The sequence below is a fragment of the Phalangium opilio genome, unplaced genomic scaffold (assembly GCF_054372755.1).
Source record: "Phalangium opilio isolate 3A_F unplaced genomic scaffold, DU_Popi_V2 ptg000031l_1, whole genome shotgun sequence".
NCBI classification, from domain to species: domain Eukaryota; kingdom Metazoa; phylum Arthropoda; class Arachnida; order Opiliones; family Phalangiidae; genus Phalangium; species Phalangium opilio.
In genome coordinates this window covers 7,499,453-7,522,495 of record NW_028324158.1, presented here as the reverse complement: position 1 = coordinate 7,522,495, position 23,043 = coordinate 7,499,453, and the positions used below count along the sequence as shown (strand labels likewise).

Below are 23,043 nucleotides of genomic sequence, written 5' to 3'. Positions count from 1 at the left end.
AAATAGAAACCCCCTTGCTAAGCGTCATTGACTTTTAGTTTATTGTAGCATACCCCTTATAGGTAATTAGCGGTATCGTTAAATACCCTAAACGTATAGCTGCTTCATTGTGTAGAGAACAAGACATTCTTCTATTTGCTAGGCAGAAAACAAATAGCTCAGTAAAATACCACTATTTACTATACAGAGTGAACTTTGACTAGAGATCGACAAAGCTGAAGATCAATATTTATGAAAATAAATTTATGCATAATTTAAATGTTCAGGTAACATAACATTATGCCTTAAAAAACGGCCTTTTTTTCTAAATATAAAAGGAGAAAATATAGAAAAAATAAATTATCTCTTATTACAAAATAATTAGCATTTAATTAGTCTTAAAAAACGAGGGCTACTGCGCCATCCGCCATTGGTTTAGTTGCGTCTGCTAAACCGAACCTCTTACCCCTTTGGTTGAATTCTCACAGGCTGAGAGAGGTAATTAATGCTAATTATTTTGTAAAAAAATGCCAATTTAGACCTATTAACAGATTTTAATTATTCATTTATAATTGTAGTATCAAGCTATTACCATACATCTTAATTAGAAATGTTGTGGATGTAGCTTCCATTTTTTTGAAGTCGTTAAATTAATCGGGTTCAGTAAGTTTTGTTAACGGTCGGTAAAATGCGGACTGACGTTTGAGCGCCCAATTTCCTCGGAAATCTCACGGACCTTTGCATTTGTTAATTTGCTTCCGTAGATAATTGTTACAATTAACAATAGTCGTATTGTCCGAGACTGGAAAATAAGCTCGTTTGGTAAGTCGTTCATTAAGTAGAGATGTAAGGTGTCGCCCTATTTCTGGAAATCTTTCCGGTAAATTCTAACGAATTTTTACAAAACTTCAAAGAATAATCTTGAAAAATCTTCAGCGAGTGAGTAGCCCCTCGAACATCTCTCCTGCCAAAAAGAAAAAAAAAACAATAATACCAGGGATAGATTTAATTTTAGAAGTAGGAATGGAGAACAGAGTAATCTGGGCGCGCGTCAAAGTCCCGGACCCCCTTCCACGGGACCGGGGGGGGGGTTTGAAAGAAGAGGCGGGTCATAGCGACAGAGGTAAAAATGAATTACGTATTTTTCGCCGTCCCCGTTAGTAACGTCATCAAAACGTACTTAAAGTGAGCCAATAAGATAATTTAAACTTTTCGTTGCATGTTGGAGGGAGGGACTCTATACTGGGCTATGAGTCGGACTGAAGTAAATACTAACCGTTCTCCATTCCTACTTCTGAAATTAAATCTATCCCTGACAATATTAAAGAAGATGCGAGCAATTAAGTTTCCGTAATAGGTACTACGCGTTAGGCTTCTCCACGAAGTACTGGGGAGTGTCCTTATTGGACGACTGGTACCACCTGACGGATTGGTGCAAAGCCATTCCTTGTATCTTCTTTAATATTGTAGATAGGAATATGGTTCCAATTGATATATTCATTATTTTAAACGCTGTTTCAAATAAAAAGAAGTAAAGTTTTCCTTTAAGTGACAAATGTCAAGTCTTCTTTAATCTCTTTTTATACCAGTTTTTTATTTAATATCATTCTCCGTTGTTCAAATCTTGTCATTTCGAAAATTTTGTCAGCACTCAGAACTATGACAAGCGTTGAGTTTGCGCCGGGTGTGGGTCCTGTAAGAACGTTTAGTCTTAAGCAGACCGACAGTAGAGTCTTAGAAGGAACCAATCAAATCTATTCTTTCTTATTTTCTCGTTTTACTGTCTGTCTGGTTTTTGTCAGCTGGGAATTGTTTTGGCCCACTTGACGTCCCTCCATTTGTTGAGTTGACCTAAAAGCTGTGATTTGATTTAGATATTTTGAGATAACCTTTTGGGAATTACAGTACGAAATTGCTTATAAAACTAAAATCTAAGTTGTTGATTAAGATGCCTTTGGTTTTTCTTATAGTTTTTCGTTGAGTGCTGCAATAAAATAATTGGAATAATATTATACTGGGCCTTACTGGCTTAGCTACTCAGCTTTGCCTGGCTGTTTCAAGGGGCTGTAAAACAGAGACAGTTTTCTATGTTAGAAAATTAACACTAAATATAGTCTTTGGGTTCACAATCCACATCTTTATGATGTTTTATTATTATTATTAGAAACTAATGTGTTATGCTTAATTAATGTTTAACATCCCTCTTAATTTTTTCCAGAAATTACAATATTTTATACTTGCTCTTTAAGTATGTTAAAACGTTTTTTTTTAACTAAATTCTTCCTTTCTTTTACTATTGAATTGCATTTATAATACTAGTGAAAATACCCAGAATTATTTATACCGAGTCAATTAACTGTTTCTTGTTTTTAACTTTCATTTGTTTATATTACATGTACTACGATAAAGTAGTTTAAAATCTGTATTTGATTCCGAGTTTCCAGTTAAGTTTGTTTTTTTGCTTTTTTAAATATTAATGAGGTCGCAGTTCTTGAAGAAGAAGAAAAGGATTGTATTTTTCCATTTAAATATTGATGTTCAGAATTTTAAATATCTTTTTGTTAGCTTTCCAAATATAATTTTCTTTTCTTTTTCTTTGAGGTCTTGAACTTTTACTAAGATTAATTAGAACATTACCGACTTTCTTACTTATTCTTACGTCTCAGATTTCAGGTTGCTATATTTAAAAAAAGAGAAAAAAAACCCTTTAGAACTGGAAAATTTATTAAAAAATTCCACCCTTTTAATCGAAATCAAATATCACTAATGAATACGAAACTCATTCTCAAATTTATAACAAAAGTTGGTTTTTAGAAGTAGAATGTGCACAACCAAAATAAATAGACAAAAGTTCATTGATAAAGACATAAAGTATACTTCATTTTGAGTTTCCTGCCTTTGCTTTAGACGCCATGTAAAAAAACCTACACGAAGTAACCAATCAGAGAAGAGCTCCTTTCTTAGGTCAAAGGTTAAATAGAATAAAGAACTATATTGTGGCGATTCAAACGTTAATTCTTGGTACTATCGGCTTGGTACTATAGAGCAGGGAGAATTCGTAATGCTAGAGGCTTACAGCTCGATCTAGTTCGAGAACGACATTCGAGAATTGAATGGCTACACTCGGTGGTTAATTTTGCAGGACTTCCATCTTCCTAGTTAGTCGGTACTAAGCCTTTGACAGCGCCTCACCAGGTGTCGCTTTACCTCGAATCTGACGTTTTACCCGAGAATTGACTGGACTCGGTTTTGCAGTCCATTTTCCTATTTAATCTGTACTAAACCTTTGACAGAGCCTCACCAGGCGTCGCTTTACCACGAATCTATGACCTACGCCTCTTCATGACAAACTTATTCTGAAACATATCTTATGAACTTATGTATGACTTGGTATACAGAAATTAGCAGCGAAGTGCATCTAGGCATTTTGCAAATTTTGTTTTACTTCAACTAATGTCCTTTTTCTTTCATTATGTATAATATTCTAGGATTAAAAAAAATCTCTTTTAATATGTTTGCAGGATCGCAGGACCCGGGAAATCTTTGTCATCAATCTTCGACGTTGGGAAGGCAAAGCCAACTATAATAGTCAAAGTCAAGGCAAAGACAGAGCGAAGGAAAAAAAACTCTTAGAAAAACCTTCATTGAGCAGCCCGTCTAAAGGTAAGCCCCTGGCATTTTTTGCATATATTTTTTTTCTTACAAGACTCGTGTGACCAAAGAATATATTTAATAACGCATTAGCTGTGAACGTCTTCGGCTAATTAGCCATAATCCTTAGCGTCGTTTCTTGGAAAAAAGTAAAAATGGAGTTATCCATTATAGATTTTCAGTTAAAATATGCAGAAGCACGAACGAAATTTTGCCTAAATTTATGATAGCAATCTCGAGTCTGAAATTTTCCTTTTGTTGAACTGCGAATTGTTTTTCTTATAGAGCAACTTTTATCAAGAAGTGATATCTAGTTTATTAGGGAGAAGGTATAAATTTGCCACATTTCTATAGCTTTATCTCCAGTCCAAACGTAGCCTGTCCGGAGTTAATCCCAGCCTCTAAATTACAACCAGCATCTCATTGGTTCTTGAAAACTCACGTCAGCGCGACGCGAATGACGAAAAATACGTATTTTCTGACTGAGGAGAGGCGAAATAGCCCGGTTTCCTTTTACGCCCCCCCCTTGTATTTTGAAAGGGGGCCTGGGACTATGGCGCGCGAATACTTAGCCATCTTATACCTTCTCCCTAATAACCTAGATATCACTTCTTGCTTTTATCAAGGCTAAATCTAAGATATAAAATCGTGTTTTCTTACCCAAAACCGATCGTATTTTCAGTTAACGAATATTTTAATATGTGTGCTGTTTGTATGGGACCGTCCATAAACTACGTCACACTCTTATAGTAAGGGGGGGGGGGGGTTCTAAATTTGTGACGGTCCGTGACCGTGACAAGGGGGAGGGAGGGGTTCTTCGATGCGTGACGTCACATTTAACATTAATTTTATTACGAAGTCAGTAAGAGTCCAATTGGCTCTCTTTTGTCATAGACGAAAAAACACAACATTTCAAAGTGCACTGTGGGAACGACCTCTTTACCAAAATTGTAGAAAATTTAAGTAATGATCTCCTATTTACGCGTACGTGTAGCCAATTTAAACAGCGCATTTAAAATAAACAACAGACCAGTTCACTACAGAACTTAGGTTGACCCAAAGAACTCGCCATTTAATTCATGGCAGACTTACCAGAAGCACAATTCATAATTGAACCCAGAATGTTATTTTCAATTTTCCAAAGTACACTACAACCCTTCATTATGAGTGGTTGGTCCACTCCTGCAATTACGTAATAGAAATAATCCTCGCGGTTAGGAAACTCAACCACCTCCTTAAAATTCCCTAATTGTCGAAATTTAACGCAAACAGCCGGGTTTAGCTTTAATTTTAAAATAAAATACATCTAATTTTCTGAAATGCAAATTTTCCCAACATCCCAGGGGCTCTTTTGGCACAAGTTTCACTGAAGTGTTTAGCCCGGGGCCGCATTTTAAGAATGAATTGCCATCTCTCCCAATTATTCGTAGAAACCCCGGAACTAGCTGCCTGCAATGGCACCAACCCGGCTTCGTTCTGGAGAACTTATCTTTAATTATGAACAGTCCGAAGTGAAACAAATTTATTGCTCTAATGGGAACCAGTACAGCGGCGAATTCGAAAGTTATCTAAACTACTAATAATGAGGTTTTCATTTCGCTATGCTATTTCGTTTGCGCTGCTCCATAGGAAACTTAGACGTTACTGAAATAAATTCTTTCGAAGCTATGATTTGCCAATTAAGTTTCGTACCTGTTTAGGGAATGAAGTTCGTTAAGAAGTCCCTAATGAGGTTAATGCTAATTGCATTGGGTGTTTCAGAGTACTCTGAGAGTGCTTTAGAGCTATGGGAACCATTGGAACTCAATTTCAACCTGAGGGATTGAATATTGTCCGGGAAATAAGTTAAAGAACAATTAGCTGGAAGCATCTGAGTCTCGAAGTATGTTGTGGTCTTCTATTGTGTTTAAAGGGATACCACGGACTTGAATTGTTTCTTTTTTAATCGAAAGAGCGTTTAAAATAATGAATATAACAATTGGAACCATGTTTCTATCTACATTATTAAAGAAGATACAAGCAATTAAGTTTCCGTATGGATACTACGCGTTAGGCTTATACGGGAAGCACTGGGGAGTGTCTCTATTGGACGAATCACTCAGGTGGTACTAGTCGTCCAGTAGAGGTACTCTGGGAAGCATAACACGTTGTGTCCATTACGGAGACTTAATTGCTCGTATCTTCTTTAATATTATAGATAGAAACATGGTTCCTGCAATTGGTATATTAATTATTTTAAGCGCTCTTCTGATTAAAAAAGAAAAATATTCTAGCCCTTTAATTCGAGGCTCTTAACTGACTGTAAAATGGGTATTGGATTATATTGGTAGGAATTAAGGTTCGATAATTTCGGCTCAGTTTGCTTCTGATCATAGTCCGTAAAGCCAGCTTTAAATAAGTGCCTTGGAGTGCATACGACATTTCTCGAAATAAAACTAACATAATTCACTCTTGTTTACTGTTAGAGTGGCCAGTTTAAAGTCTTTTTCTAATATGTCGTAACTCATTTAATTTAGTCAAATAATTCATTTCACGAGCTTACTTCAAACTTTAAATCCTTAAGAAATTCCTGATAATATTAATACGTTTATTTTGCCAAATTTATTAAGAAGTAGCCTTTATTCCATTATTTAACTTAAATTCGACGTGCAATTTTTACTAGATATTAATTACTCATATTTAATATTAGTCAACCGAATTTTGAACCATGCGTCTCGTTAATTGAAATTCTTTTTTATAAAACGAAGGTCCAGGAAGTTTAAAGCAATTAATTTTTTTTTGCAAATATCTCACAGTAAACACCTTCGCAAAATACTATTTATATTCTACATACTATATAACCTTCAGAGAAACATGCGTTAGGTAATTACACAAAGACCAACAGGTAATCATAGAGGGAGGCACTGTAGGTAGTTCAGTTCTACCACCTTTATTTTGAAATACGCTGTATACGAATTCGTATTCTGTAATGCAACCAATTCATAAATGCGACTTACTTGCTTTTGGAACTAGAGTACGCATTTAATAGCCCGTATCTTAGGGATCTCTCGGCTCAAATTACATAAATTAGAAATACGTAACTCAGGTTGGGTCTCAGGGGGTTTTAATTTTCTCCTTTCAAAAATGTTTTATAGTTAAATCTTTCGAAATGAAATGATTCTATTTCAGTTTTAATCGGCTTACAATTCAAATTTCAGTTTTAATCGGGTTACGATACTAATCTCATTAATCCACCTCAGATTTAATAATATTATTTCTATTGGGAATTGTATTCGACGCTCGCTGATATAGTGATTCTCTTTAAAATTATTGGGGAAGTTTCCAAAGGATTTGTTTGGTTTTACTTTAACGAAGATATTTAATTAACTAGTTTACTTTGAGAATGAAACTTTTAAATATTCTATACCAATACTCTTACAACAGTGCGCATTACGGGATAATAAACTTTAGAAAAATTGTATTGCATAAAGTTTATTATTTTTTTCAAAATGTTCCTTGTTTATCTGTTCCGTTTTGTGCCTGAATAGATCTGATTTAATTTATCTTTACTTAAGTAAATAATATACTCAATTTTGAGTGAAGATTGCTGTTGGGAAAATTATTAAATGAAAACAGAAGTTCGTAAAAGTATCATTCGAGGAATTTTATGCCAAAGATTAGAGAATTTCACTACACGTAGGGTGGAAGAAGCGAGAACTCAGAAATTCAAACAGAGAATATTATCAAAAAATTATAGTTACAAAAACAAAAAAGTACACTTCATTGAAAGCCCTCCATTATCCTAGAGTAGCGTCGCCCCCCCCCCTGTGCATATGATTACCTTCTGGGCCGTGACATAGTGAACAAACCGTGAATAGGTTCATAAAGTAGCGGATGCTAGCTCTAGTACCAAAAATTAACCTTTGGATCGCCAACATCATGTACTACTTTCTATAAACATATGACGTCAAGAAGCTCTTTCCTGATTGGTTAGCTCCTGTAGGCGGTTGAGCGGAGGGTAGTTTGCTTCTCAGTTTACATGCAATCTACATCCAAAGGCAGGGAATGGTTAATGAAGGGTACTTTTTGTTTTTATATCTATATACTTTTGATATTATAACCGATAGACATCTATAAAGGTCCTGACTGACAAATCATCAAGGCTAAGCCTGAGCCACTTCAATTACGAAGCTGAAACTAGTTTTGCAATGCGCAGCCAGATAAAACTCGTCATGCACAATGATTAGTCTAGCTCCCACAAATCCGCCTAGATACGTTGAGAAAATGTCTACGGAATGATTCCTAGTAGCTGTATGTATTCCTGAGACAGGCTTTGTGGTATTTGCTTAAATTGGCGACAAGAAAAGTTACCAAAACATTTTACTGGAGTAAATTTCGTATATTTTAAGCCTTGCTCGAGAAACGGTACCCCTTTTGCTTTATTTCTACATGTTATGTAGTTCTGTAGGATGGAATTGATCACTTATAAGCTTTGAAAGTCGGTCGGTCAATTCTCTATGTATCTTCATAGATGTCGCAACTCTTCCGACATCCCTTGGAAAATACCCAGTAATATGTTATGAAGGAAAAATGAGAGTCGTTCTTATAATTCTTTCTGGCAAATGTCTGTTATTGTTGTTCTTTGACAACTTGTATCACTCGGTGGTATTACATTCCTTTAGGAAAAGCTATATTGGACTCATATCGGGACATTTATCGATTGACTTCTTTTCCCAAAATGATTAAACACCCATGCCGCCCTGGTAAAACATATCTCTACATCCTACTCGCTCTCATTCTTCCAATCGAGCTGTCTGTCCAACAACCACCACCACTCGCTTCGCCACTAACATTGTATAAACAGAAGTACACTAACACCGAAGCTATATCGAATTGGCAATAGTCTCATCAAGAAGTGATATCTAGTTTACTACACACATTTCTAGCTTTATCTCCAGTCCAAACGTAGGTCCGGAGTTAATACCCGCCTCTAAATTACAACCAGCATCTCATTGGTTCTTGAAAACTCACGTCAGTGTGACGACGCGAATGACGAAAATTACGTATTTTCCGACTGAGGAGAGGCAGCGAAATAGCCCGACCTCCTTTTACGTCCCCCCTTGTATTTTGAAAGGGGGACTGGGACTATGGCGCGCGAATACTTATTCATCTTATACCTTCTCCCGAGTAAGCTAGATATCCCTTCTTGGTCTCATTATATGTAGATAGGGATGGATGGGCCTAAATATTCAGTATTCTATTAGAATCAACCCATGTAAAGGGTTTGATTTGTGATTGACAGATTCGTTTGAAATGGGCAACTTAAGTACTCTCCTTGATCCAATTTTTACTCATCTAGATGAATCAAAAGGTTGTAAGATGAAAACTTTGGCTGGGAAACAAAGAAATTTTAAAGACCTATTCAGAATAAAGTGAAATCTTACGATCCCGTCGGTTGCCTCGGTTATTTCGTTTCGATACGTTCTTTTCCCTGTTCAGACGTCAGAGCGGACGACTTAAAACGAGTCACATTTATGGTCTTTTCTGTACCGAGCATATCTCACTCGATCATGCGTCACTAAGACCTTGATTTAGTGAGCTAAGGCTAAAGAAAAGGCGCTAACGAGGTGGTGCCATCTGGAAGCCATACCCGAGAAAATAAATTTTTTCAAACTAAACACGTGAATCTGGTATAACATAGTCGACGACACATGCGAACAGTCTAATTAAGCAAGTTAATCGACTTCGTGATTTGAACGTCAGATTTTAGTGTATTCTGAACGGACCTTTAAAGTGATTACGTGAATATTATGGTAACTTCTTATTAATTCATTCGTGAAAGAAGAAACAGAAGACTTTTGTTTCGATTAATCCGTGCTGAAACCGGAGTTGCTTTCCTATTTCATTTCCAGCAATCCTTCCTGATTCTTTTAGACTCTTTTGCTTATATAATGGTAACAGGGTAACAATCTTGCAATCTCAGGTTATCAATGCAATGGTTAGAAAGATTCTTCTTAGATCAGTGCGAACACCTGAAAAAATTCCCACTCGACCGAAAACACGACGGAAACCCGGCAGAAAAAGGTGCGACTGAAAATGTTAAACGCAGAACCCAATGAAATTTCCGTTCGACTGGGTGTAACTTGTGTTCTATTTTGTTTTCGGTCGTATTTGGCGTTACGTTGGGTTCCAGCCAATGAAATTAATCGGTCTAACGACGTCATACGTTACCAGAGTTCATCAGTAGGCGGGATCTGTCACGTGACCCAAAAGTATCTACGTCCAAACTCAAAATTCGGTTGTATAGTTCATCCATCGTCGGCTGTGTGATTTCCATCAGTTATTTTTGGTCGAGCTCTACACTTTTAAATTACCACTGCTTGTTGAAGACTTATGGGGATTAATTTATGTCTCTACACGTTTATATATGTATGTATCTATCCCGTCATCTTGCTCCTCGTTGGGCATCTTCCTTTCTTAATTAACTTTGTAGAGATTTTTGTTTTCGGAAGTTTTTATAAGATGCTTAGTCTTAGCGACCCCTAGCCGCTCATCTAGAGCCGAGATGGGTTATACATTTCTCCCTGTTTCTTCCAAGTCGTTTGTCTTTCAGTGGTAGGACAAGGGCGCGTTACGTCTTCCTCTTTTTCTTAAGGTTTTTGGCGGGTTTTATGCCCCTAGTCGCTGGGGTTCCACGGCGCGTGAGAAATTAAACACATGCCGCCCAATGAGACGCCGCCCAATATACTGGAAAGAGAGAGTACATGCACCGCGCCTTCCCCCTCGATAAAATTAGGTTTTAATTAAAAAGGGAAGGATGATGCATCAGCGGGGGGGGGGGGTCAGTCTATACGAGATTAGACAATTGAGAAAACGTACGCGACAGAAGGGACCATATTGAATTTCCTTCCAATCAAGTCGTTGAAAACTTATTTTACTTTTTAGTCAGTTCAATTTACCTACTTTGATTTCTCCAGCTTTTTAATTAATAAGTTAATTTTAGAAATTAGAAGTTAGATATATATGAAAATACCACAAACGATGTGTTTATGTCTTACCAGGGATACATTTAATTTTAGAAGTAGGAATGGAGACCAGAGTAATCTGGGCGCTCGTCAAAGTCCCGGACCTCCTTCCAGGGGACGGAGCATTGCGTGTGAAACACTTTTACAGGCGCGTATTGAAAATGCATTAGTGTAAAAACGCCTGGTGGGTTGCTTAGTCTCAGACCCTAATTATATTTACTTTTATTATTATTTTTTAAATTATTAAAACTAAATAATTTATAAACAAATATCAATAAATCTTTAAATCTATTTAAGATATTTTTAGTTCTAAATCCGTAAGGTTGTAAATCCCGTAAAATTTCGAAAAAAGCATAATATGTCTTGTCAAACAAACCCAAAGTACTTCATACCCATTTTCAAAAATACTACTCTACTAAAATCTAAAATACATTACACGTAAAACCATTGAAAAATAAAGAAAATTTACAGGAAAATTGGGGTTAGGCCTATCTTTTTCGTTCCCATCAAAACATTTTCTCTCTCTCAAATATTGGTTAGTCTTTTGAAGATTTTTAAGTAAAAACACAAAGAGATATAATGTTGAAACTGAAAGCAAATCGATACGTTGTTATTACCTACGGTCGATAGTTAGATAACGTTAGAAGTAAATACGAAACAAAGTTATCAAATTCACTATTGAGTTTCCCATAATTCTAGATGCCTAAGTATTCGCGCGCCCCCAGTCCCCCTTTCAAAATATAAGGTGGGACGTAAAAGGAGAGACCGGGCTATTTCGCAGGCTCTCCTCAGTCGGAAAATACGTAACTTTCGCCATTCGTGTCGCCTTGACGTGAGTTTTCAAGAACCAATGAGATGCTGATTGTAATTTAGAGGCGGGGATTAACTCCGGACCCTATACGTTTGGACTGGAGATAAAGCTAGAAATGTGGCTAATTTTACACCTTCTCCCTAGTAAACTAGATATCGCTTCTTGACTATACCTAAGCAATCCCCCGTGCCTTTAATAACATCACTTTTAATCTATTTCCGATAAGGAAAGAATTCCTATCTGAAAAGATAAAAAATGCTTCTAGCACCCAGTATAAAAATGTAATGCCTCGATGTAAAAATAAGCGCTTTTTGTTACACGCAAAATTTATGATAAACGTCGATAATGTTTAGTTTCTAAGCCGTTAGGCCTCTTGCTTTAGTATTTATTCGTTGAACAATGAGAATCATAGTAGAATATTATCAACCGCATCACAAAGGGTAAAACGGCAGGGTGATAAAAGTGAACTAAAACCTCCGGGTTTTTATGACCCAAGCTCATCGCTTCCGTAACATTTTCTTAGTGGGCATCGTAAAGTTTTAGACTAGGGGAGATAAGAGCTAACAGATTAGCTCAAATTGTTTAATTTCTATCGTCGCAAATAGGTCATGTTAACTTATTTTTGACCTCTGACCTCTGACATCGATTTTAAAATATGCTGCAATCCAGTAATTAACCCTTCTAGTAGATAATCACTTTTACTTTAGTAAAAGAAATATTCATGCTATAGAATTTTGAATAATCTTTAAAAAACACTGGGGAATCTTCAGGGCGTGATAGACATAGAACAACTTCTTACACTTCTACCCAATGATACCATAAGTTTATGAGATATGTTCCATAAGTATGACACAACCTATACTTCATAATGCTAGAGACTTACAGCTCGAGCTAGTTCGATAACGACAAGCGAGAATTGCGACTACACTCGGTGGTTAATTTTGCGGTCCATCTAGGTCCTATTTAGTCTGTAATAAGCCTTCAACAGCGCCTCACCAAGCGTCGCTTTACCTCGCCCTACACTCGGTGGTTTATTTTGCAGTCCATCTAGGTTCTATTTAGTCTGTAATAAGCCTTTAACAGCGCCTCCCCAGGCGTCGCTTTACCTCGAATCTATGACGTTTCACCCGCGTCACTTATTGACAAGCTCTCATAAACCAGAGACAAACTTATGGATTATGATGTTATTAAACACAACCTTCGAGAAAATTTACTTTACAATTAACATTTCATATAGAATCGAGTCACCTTCTTTTAAACAAGTTGTTTAATTTAAAACCCTGTTACTTACACCTCCCTTAATGATGTTTTATTTTCAATTGACATAACATCTCTTCAACACCCCTTAACATCACCACCAAAGATTACTTCCGCAAAGAATGACGAAAATTCATTGATTTTGTATCTCACTTCAAACATACATTACCAGTGATCTTCTTGAAATGGTTTCGATGGTACTTTCTTTAATAAAAAAGAAAAGTATCTGAGCCTTTAACACTTTCAGATCGTAAATCACTTGAGGTTCCATCAAGTTTTTCTTTTCTTAAAAAAGTGGGCGGTTACATGTAGTTTTGACGGCGTTTATCACGTAATATTACGCCATTACGTATATACTGTGTCCCCTCTTAAGGCTTTGCTTGACTTTTTTTGGGGCGACACTTAATTCATCAAGTTTAAAAAAGGCTATCGTAAGTAAATCTCTGTACAGTTTTTTGGTCGTATGCAATATGACAGAATGATACTTGGTTTGTGTATGGGGTTTTGTGCCGACTTGTTTTAGGGACGTTGATCATCATTATGTAGGATTAAATTATAATTTAAATTATAGGAATAAAATTAAGATGGACTGGCTAAACCACGTGTAGGCCCTAGTCAATTCTCGTGTATAGGATGTGTCACACTTATGTAATAAAACTTATGTTTAAAACGTAGAAACCAAAAATTGATTGCTATTTTGCTTGTCTAAGTAAATTCTTTCGAAATGCGCAAGCCGAATAAGTTGTTCAATTATGATGACAAATTTATTAAATTATATTATCAAGAAATGATACTTAGTTTATTAGGGCGAAGGTATAAATTCGCCACATTTCTAGCTTTATCTCCAGTCCTAACGTAGGTCCGGAGTTAATCCCCGCCTCTAAATTACAACCAGCATCTCATTGGTGCTTGAAAACTCACGTTAGCGCGACGCGAATGACGAAAATTACAATCATATTTTCCGACTGAGGAGAGCTAGCGAAATAGCCCGGCCTCCTTTTACGTCCCCCCTTTGTATTTTGAAAGGGGGACTGGGGCTATGGCGCGCGAATACTTAGGCAACTTATACCTTCTCCCTAATAAACTAGATATTATATTATGTCGAACTACTAGTTAAACTTTGTTTTATTGAAAATTAAAGTTAGTTACTAACAAAAAATTAATAAATAAAAAGATTCATGCAGATATTTTATTTGGTCGCAAAACAATTTTGTGTTCTAGTCACTTAAAACACCGATTAGCTAAGCTATGCCTAGTTATGAATTAAAAAGGTTAAGGACCCAAACGCCATTAATTCTATACCATGCCAATTTTCAACTTGCTGCGGTTATCACCTTCCTCCCGAAGAGGGCCGCGCTAATTAGCGCGGCCAAGGGTTCGATTTGCTGATGGATTTTGTTGTATTTGGGAGTTTTGTTGAATTGTTGGAGTTTAGCTCAGGTGGTTTATGTCATTAATCAGATGCAACATGACCCCCTTTCGGGTTTCGGGCGATGTACCATAGTGCAACATTGACGCGGATGAGGCGCCTGAAGATTGTTGACATTGGACGAATTAATATTGGACATTGAGACCTTAACCTAGCTAACCAGAAGCAGTTTTACAAGAGCGCGCCACCACTCTCAGCTACGATCAATTGAAATTTTAATCGCTAGATATTTAAAGATATGGATTAAAAATTAACAAGTTGTCGCGCGGTGAATCTCCCAACTATTTGTTACATTTGTTCGCCTATAAAAATAGTGTAAATTGCGTCTAATGTTAATGATACATAAAACAAGACTTGGGTCATACGAAGAATACATACAGATAATTGGAATAATGGTGTAGCTATTTTCTCAACGCAAATCTAGGCCGATTTTGTGGGAAAACCTAGAAAATGTATGACTAAATTTACTTCGCAAATAATCTTTCTCGCTGCGCGTTGCACCTTAGCCTCTGGTTGCTACCAGCCAATGAAATCACAGTTAGAATGACGCCAGAATTACAAGGCGCGACGGATTGTACTCGAGCCCGGCCCACAGATCCCGCAGATATATTAACATGAGAGTTAAATGGGCACAATGATTTCTGGTCATACTAAGAACCCGGTGGTTCAATTTTGTTTTGATAATTAGTAATCAACTAATTAATTCCCTATTTGAAAACATTTCAACAAAAAAGTTAGAAAATGAGCTCCATTTTCAAATGTGAACAATTAGAATAGTTTCAACAATTTGTTAATATAGTCACTGTCTAACAGCACCACAAATTAATTTGTTTATAATTTATCTAAATCATATTTTGGGTGTTAAAAAAAAACAAAATCGAACACAAGCATAAAAAAATTGCGGGTTAAGGACCCAAATGTCATTAGCGCTATAATGTAAACATCCACTACCCGAACAGGGCCGCTGAATCAGATTTGATTGGGACCACACATTTCAGGTTTGAAATGTTACACCTCAGTGCAACAATGACGCGGACCAGGCGCCTGCAGAGAGTTGACATTTGTCCATCTAATATCCGACAATTGAGACCTTAACCCAGCTAACCAGAGGCAGTTTTACAAGAGCGCGCCACCACTCTCAGCTACTATACTTTTGATTTATAATGGTTTGCTAGTTGAAATTGTAGGCTTAAAGCAACACTTGGATCATACAAAGAATACATACAGATAATTGGAATAATTGTGTAGCTATTTTCTCAACGCATCTAGGCGGGTTTTGTGGGAAAAGCTAGAATAATTATTATGCATTTCGAAGGAATTTTACCTCGCAATAAATCTATATCGCTGTGCGTTGCACCTTGCATGCTCCTGGCCTCGTGTTGCTACCAGCCAATGAAATCACAGTTAGAATGACGTCAGAATATTATAAGGCGCGACGGATGGTGCTCAAGCCCGGCCCACAAAGCTCGCATTTAAATTAACATGCCAGATATATGGGCACAATGATTTCGGGTCATAATAAGAACCCGGTGGTTCAATTTTGTTTCGATAATTAGTTATCAACTAATTAATTCCTTATTTGAAAACATTTCAATAAAAAATTTAGAAAATGAGCCCCATTAGAATAGTTTCCACAATTTTTTTAATATAGATTGTCTATACCACAAACTAATTTGATTACAATTTATCTTAATCATATTTTGGTTGTTGAAAATAAACAAAAATTTGGGGGTTAAGGACCCGAATGTCATTAGTTCTATAATGCCAACATCTACTTGTTGCGGTAATCACCTTCCACCTGAAGAGGGCCGCACTTTTATGCGGCCCAGGGGTACAAATTTACAATTTTATAATTTTTTTTTGCAAGTATTGGTTTCTGTGTTTGCGTAGAGGTCAAGTGGTTTATGTGATTAATCAGGAGCAAACAGGACCCCCTTTCAAGTTTCGAGCGATGTACCATAGTGCAACAATGACGCGGATTAGGCGCCTGCAGATAATTGACATTAATCGAACTAATATGTGACAAATGGTACCTTAACCCAGCTAACCGGAGGCAGTTTTACAAGAGCGCGCCACCACTCTCAGCTACCATACTATTCATTTATAATGGTTTTGTAGTTGAAATTGTGGGCGAAAAATCATCAAGGTGTCCCTCAGTGACGCTGACCTATAAACTTCAATCTATTATGATATGATAATGTTGTTACATGAAGTATCATTTTTGGTCCATAGAACTACTTTTAAATTCTGTTTTAATTATTGTTAATGACAGCTAAGGACGTATGACATACTTTTCTTGGTGATATAAAAACTAAAAAGTTTTAGAATTATTTTTCATTCCTCCATCCATTCTTTAGAAAAGCGTAAGCCGACCGGATTGTGTAACTAAACCATATGAATTTACCTTCGAATTAAAATTATTTTTTCACCAAAAGAAATATTTAAAAAAATAAGAATATTTCATAAAGATTTTTATTTAAATTTAAAAATTATTTTAAACGATAAAACTGCAAGAATATTTTGACGGTTAGAAACATAGATGTCAGTAAAGTAGTACGCAAGAAAATGGGCGGAATTTTTGATATTTGCCTATTGCCAGATAATGATAACTCCACAACAACAATTGAATGTTATCGATATCTCGAAAATCTTTGTTAAAGTGTTATATATATATTTAAATAGACGTTTCAGACGTAATTTCGAATATCATGTTCGTTAATATAATTGCCATAACCGTAACGAAAGGTTTGGTGCGATGTTTCAAACGCATACTCTAATATGTAGTAACAGGAAGTAGTAAAGGTATGAATTCCTGGTAGTAATCTTAATTGAAGCAATATGTAAAGTTTCATTAACGCTCTTAATTTTAATTAAAATTTTCTGTCGCATAATTTCGTGTTCTGAATTAATATCAAATGATAAATGGGGCTGATAAACACTTCCCCTTATAATGTAAAACCATCTTCGTTTGTGTACCCGGAACACCAAGGCTTAACCATATATACATAGATACATTTCGCTCTCCTCAATTCCAATATCAATCAACTAAAGCACCTTGATAAAGAAGGTTCAAACTCCAAAATAAGATTACCCAACATAAACCCAGGGATATATTTGTAGCTACATGTATGACGTGGGTTATAGGTCAACAACTTTCATTAAATCCTAAGCCATTTCCAGTCGGAATTACGAATGAAGAAAAACACTTTAAAGGGTTTGTGAATGGTTTTAAGTAGAAACGTAAACACTAAACAGGCAATTTTTATTGCCTTAACTAGGAATGCATACATCTACTAGGAATGTTTGTGCCCCCAATTCTTTAATGTTAATTTTTATGCTGGTGTGTTTTGAGGGCAGGGCTTGAGAATTTACTATCCGTCACACCTCATAATTCTGACGTCTTTCTTTTATAGGGGCTTGGCAGTAGTACGTCATGAAACGTCACGCTAGCTTCCATTAGTATTAAAAAGCATACCAGGAGGAGGGACTTAAATAGCTTTCATTCTGTGAAAAAAACATACCATATTGGCGCTGGGGGTGGAGCTAAGCCCGAACTGCTAAGTCCCTATTGGTTGGTATCAACGCGAGTTCCTGGTCGCGCAAGGGACAACGTGCAGCGGGAGAGATATATTATTTGTGACTTAAAATTCGTCATGTGTAAGGATACAAAATCCGCCTAGTACCTTGAGCCAAAATGGATTCACAATAATTCCAATTGGCTGTATGTATTCGCGATAATACCTATCGATAAACACGATTTTTAGGGCATGACTACGTAATTTTTAATCATCCAACTATGACATAAAACACTTTTGTTAGGTTAGGTTAGAATTGCTTAAAATTGACTTTGACGAGATTGTGACGTATTAAAAGGGGGCGAAGTCTACGACGCCCTCCAACAAAAGCCCGTTACTCATTCTTGCTTCTTTAAAACAAACTAATTCCTGATAAAATCAATCCGAATTCCTAGGGAATATTTAAAATTGCAAAACCACCTTCATATTCTGTACTTGAACCTTATGTAAATTTCACCGTCCCTTTAAGAAGAAACCAAGCCAATGTTTGAAAGGAAAGAATCTTTATACAGTATAGGCGAGAAGGGGGAAGTGGAAGGGGAGAAAAGGGAGTTTTAAAAAATCCGTAGCTGTCATCTTGATGCTTAAATTTCGCTCGTTAAGTTCGGGAGCCACCCTGTAACGTATATCTTAGGGAACAATTTTCTAAATGACCATTTTTTTGCGCGCCCCCTGGTTTTTCTTTTCTACACTCTTACTTTTTGATTGGTCTTTGAGCAAGGGGAAATGTCTTCCGATTGGTTGATTGAGGATTGACCCCCATCTCCCTCTTGGAAACCCTACTTCGCCCATGCAGCTTTAAGGCCCTCTTTCTAAGGTTCTCCTAGGGTTAGAACGTTAGGCATCTCCCTTACTTCTATTTCACGCTCGTTTCCTTGGGTTCGCTTGACTGCCCATACTGTTTTCTATATGCTATATAGCATACTTCTTTAATAGCTTGGAAAACTTAACTTTTTCAGTATGCGACTTTGGGGACTTCCACGATCCGGAGAGGGTTTTTTTTATTTTATTTTGATTTTATTCTTGAGTGTCGGGGGTTTATTGGTGTTGATTAAAACGGGTGTCTGAAAGATGTATATTTTAACTAGAGGTTGACATTTTACAAAATGGCTTCCGATTTAGATAAAATGTAATATTTCTTTGCATGGTACTAGATGAAACCTGTAATTTTAAATGATTCAATTAATTTCTTTGACCGTTAGTTAATATGCTTTTTGTACAACTATAGCAACAAAGACACTTGGCGTTGCCCTTCAGCCCTTAGGGAACGTCATTTTTATTACTTTTTGGACCACCATTTTAAAAGATGGTGGCAAATTGAAGCCCAAAATCCATAAGATCCATCTATAGGATATAGAGAATCAGTTTACCAAATATAATTGAATTCGGTGGTACAATAGTGGTGAACCAAGAAACGGTGAGCATGTACAAGAAGGAGAGTTAAAGAGGGTAGCAGAAGGTAACTATAACGGCACATACCGATATCTCTCTCACGCGCACCTACTTTGGCGCAAAGGTGAGGAGCCAGACGTCACGTGAACCGTTAATAATACTGGCCGTAAACAACCTTCTCTGTTGTGCGATTGCCCATGTGCGGAACTCTGATACCGAGTCACAACTCAGTACCGGTTTTGAAAGGGGGGGGGAGCTAACGACGAGTTTGGTCTCTCCGAACCTCGTTCTCATAAGTGCTCACTGCAAGAAACATGTTGTAATTTTAAAATCATTTTGAATTAAGAACTATTTACTGTTTATTTTCTGCTACAAAATGTTTTAAATAATCTCACACGTCACGACGACTTGTTTCTCACCTTTTCAAACTATTCTGGGCAAATTCTTTCTGGCTTATGTTGAGGTTTAAGGCGTTGCAACGGCGAGACCGATGGAACGTGTTAAACTCTACTGGGAGAAATTTGCGACTGATTTGGTATTAACGTCTTTTTGGAAATCGATCATGCCGAACACGTTCTTTCTAAAACGCTACTAAGCCTAGGCCTAGTTCGCCTTCCAATATACGCCATTTCCCCCCCCCCCCCCGTATATCTCAAGCGAAAAAGTTAAACTTAAGTCTAACACATTGCCAACCAATAACGGTTAACACTTACTATGAATCTAAATCACCCTAAATCGCGACGACGACGACTTAAATTTAACTTCAAGGGAAATCTTTTGCTGACAATTCAATCACGCAAGAACTTTTTGTACAAATTGAACACTATAAAACCCATTCAGACTACAGTGGTAAAATCTTACGTTTCCGTGGGGTCGCCTAGTTAATTTTGCCTCGGTACGTTCAATTAGCCTTATTCCTGATCAGCACCACCTACCCATAGCGGCGACTTTGAGAACTACTGTAAGCGGCAAGCCAATCAGATGTCGCTAAAAACTGGTGACGTCACTAACTGGCACTCTCGGGTCTTACCAAAAATGACCTCACCAAATTTTAGCGACATCTGATTGGCTTGCCGATTACAGTAGTTCTCAAAGTCACCGCTATGGGTAGATTGGCGCTGATCAGGAATAAGGCTAATTCCCTGTTTAGACCTTTGGGTGATTTTTGACCCAAGACTTTTAAACACTAAAATAGATGAAGCCAAAATAACTAATACCACCAAAGAGCGCGGTTTATTGTACATAGTACGTCTGTTGATGCGTACCTTACTCGATCATGCGTTAGTAAGGCATGATCGAGAAAAGGCGCTAACGAGGTGGTGCCATCTAAACACTGCCCGACGAAATTGAAAATTTTCATACTAAACCCGAGAATCTTTTACGTAGTCCTTGACAAGTGTGAATGGTCTAAGTAATCACCTACGTGAATGGAGGATTTTTGTCTACTCTGAATGGGCCTTAAGTCCATGTTCATTCTCACCCATCATTCAATGACCCGATTCATGTCCAAAGGTGGTCAACAACTATTTTTTGTCATTCGACATGCTCATCGTGTATTATTTAACCCACTTTTAGAAGGAGTAGAGTACAACCCAATGGGACAATTGATTTTTTTTTCTAATAATACTCTAAATGCTTAAAGTAATTTAGCCTACTCGGGATAAACACACTGCCAAATAACCCGGAACTGAAATTGAAACTCTATCATCATTTTTAAAATAAATTGTTATCGCTATTCTAGACAAACATTCTTTTGGTATAGACCAGAGTTGATTATGTAAAATTTTAGAACTATAAACTTGATGATATTTTTAGATAATAATAGACGTCTGGGAATTCTTGCAGTGCTGTGATGCAATTGCGCCAAAGTCATTTTTGGAAATTCAGACATTATAGTATGAAGCAATAATCCAAATGGATTGTAAACTTTGGCGATGTTGGTGCTATAACCCATATAATATTTAAATTTTCTGATGTGAAACAAAGGCTACCTTTAAAAGTACCCACTTTGAATAATAAGTATCCCATTTAATTAACTCATCGGAATGCATTCCAGACAAATAACAACAAACAGTCAAACTAAGTCGTGTAAATTATGATTGAGAGCACTGGAACGTACGGCCCCTGTAGCTAAAGGCAAAGCCTTAATATTGGATAATGTATTAAGTTCTTTCGTTTCCTAACTTGTTATGAGCACTGTGAAAATTTGTTTGAAGCAGAAAGACAAATATCTCGAATTCCTAATCAAATACTGAAATTGGGAAAACTTTTGTAAATATTATAAGTTCCATATTTGTGTTTTGAATATTAAACGCGATGTCTCCACAGTTGATTTTTGCGTTATGATTGGTTAAGTGCAAGTTTAGGCTAATCATTTGTAAGTAGTTGTGGTCCTAACAGTAGACAAGGAAGGTCTATCAATTTCAACTGCTTGTGGCAACAATTAATTATTTCTGCACGAAACTTTTGGGAAATTATACAAATGCAAGTTCGTTGCTTTCAATGATAAGTTAATAATATAGGTCTAGGTTATGTAAGTTGAACATTTGTTAATTAGAGCGTGTCGTAGTCTAGACTATAGTGAAGTTGGTGAAACGTCATAGCATCTCGTAATTTTGTAAAGGTACTAACAAAGGTTTGCCATGTATAAGATGATGGACATTTTCCTTGGCATCTTTCTTGGAGTTGAAGTCTAGTTTCTGAAATGTTTACCCCATTTCATCGAAGGCAAAATCCACTCTGAAATTAAGCCTAACCCATTATAAAAACATTGCTAGCCAAACACCATAAGTTCATAAGATATGTTCCACATAAGTTTGTCGCTGGTTAATGAGAGCTCGTCGTGAAGTGAGTGAGATAGGTCATAGAATCGAGGTAAAGCGACGCCTGGTGAGGCGCTGTCCTAGGCTTAGTACAGACTAAATAGGAGAAGATGGACTGCAAAATTAACCGAGTGTATTCAGTTCTCTCTCGAACTAGCTCTTAGTAAGTCTCTAGCATTACGAAGTGTCATACTTGTGCAAACACTGACTGATCCAAAAGCGAAGCCTGTGGTAACACCTAAACCCACTGTTACTCCACCAATAAACCTCATATCCATTTCAAAAAATGTTTTACTCTGAATAATAACATTTCTAAAACTATCCCTGCAGTCCAGTCAAAATTAGAATTACCATTATCTGAGTAACAAAACACTGACTGAACCGAACCGAGGTCTTTGCGAGCTCTGTTCTGAATTATCTTACGATCAAATGGCGTCAAAATCGACTCCGTTGAGAACCTAACGCTCTTGGAAAGGATTATAAAAGGCCTGTGGCCAAATTTACGCTACTATGGCCAGTCATTAAGATAGAATTAGTACGGGACCAAAGCGGATTTGAGCAAAAGATCCGGGGCAAAAGGGCGGTCGAGACAGAGAGAGGGAGAGTGAGAGAATAGTACCTTACATCCTTCTGAAAAATCTCCGATTAAGTGCAAAATCGCGTTCTAGGGAATGAGAGACTGCCGGCCCCTATATTGAAAAGCCCCAACCGACAGCTCAATAATACTGCCATAATGGAATCTCGGTGCAAATTTCAACTCTATGCCATCCGTCCACCACACTGGGGTAAGGGTTTGCCTAACCCAGATTTGGCTAATTATAGAGACAGACCAAGGCCCATTGCAGGTTTTAGTCTGGAAGTTAGAACTTGTAGGTAGTGAAATTCCTTTTTTAGATTTTATTTTTTTTTAAAGATATTCCGACAAGGCCTAATTTAAATATCGGATGAATTTTCTAGCTTGTTGGCTCCATCCCAGACTTTGACGGCTTTTTAAGCAATGACGGATAAGAGTAGTCCTATGCAAGAGATGATGGCAGAAAAGATGGGATGATGGCATATTAAAAGAAATTTGAATTTTTAAAAATGAATTAGACATTATCTGAGAGGAAAAGTGTCGTAAGTA

At 36.9% G+C, this 23,043-nt stretch overlaps 1 protein-coding gene across 1 annotated transcript in view; it reads left to right on the top strand.

Moving 5' to 3' along the window:
- ringer (tubulin polymerization-promoting protein ringmaker) overlaps window positions 1–23,043 on the top strand; it is a 201,585-nt gene that overhangs the window by 118,505 nt on the left and 60,037 nt on the right. Inside the window, exon 3 of the mRNA XM_089869885.1 lies at window positions 3,501–3,642. The gene's annotated coding sequence lies outside the window, so the exon portion shown is untranslated. The remainder of the gene's footprint in view (window positions 1–3,500; window positions 3,643–23,043) is intronic.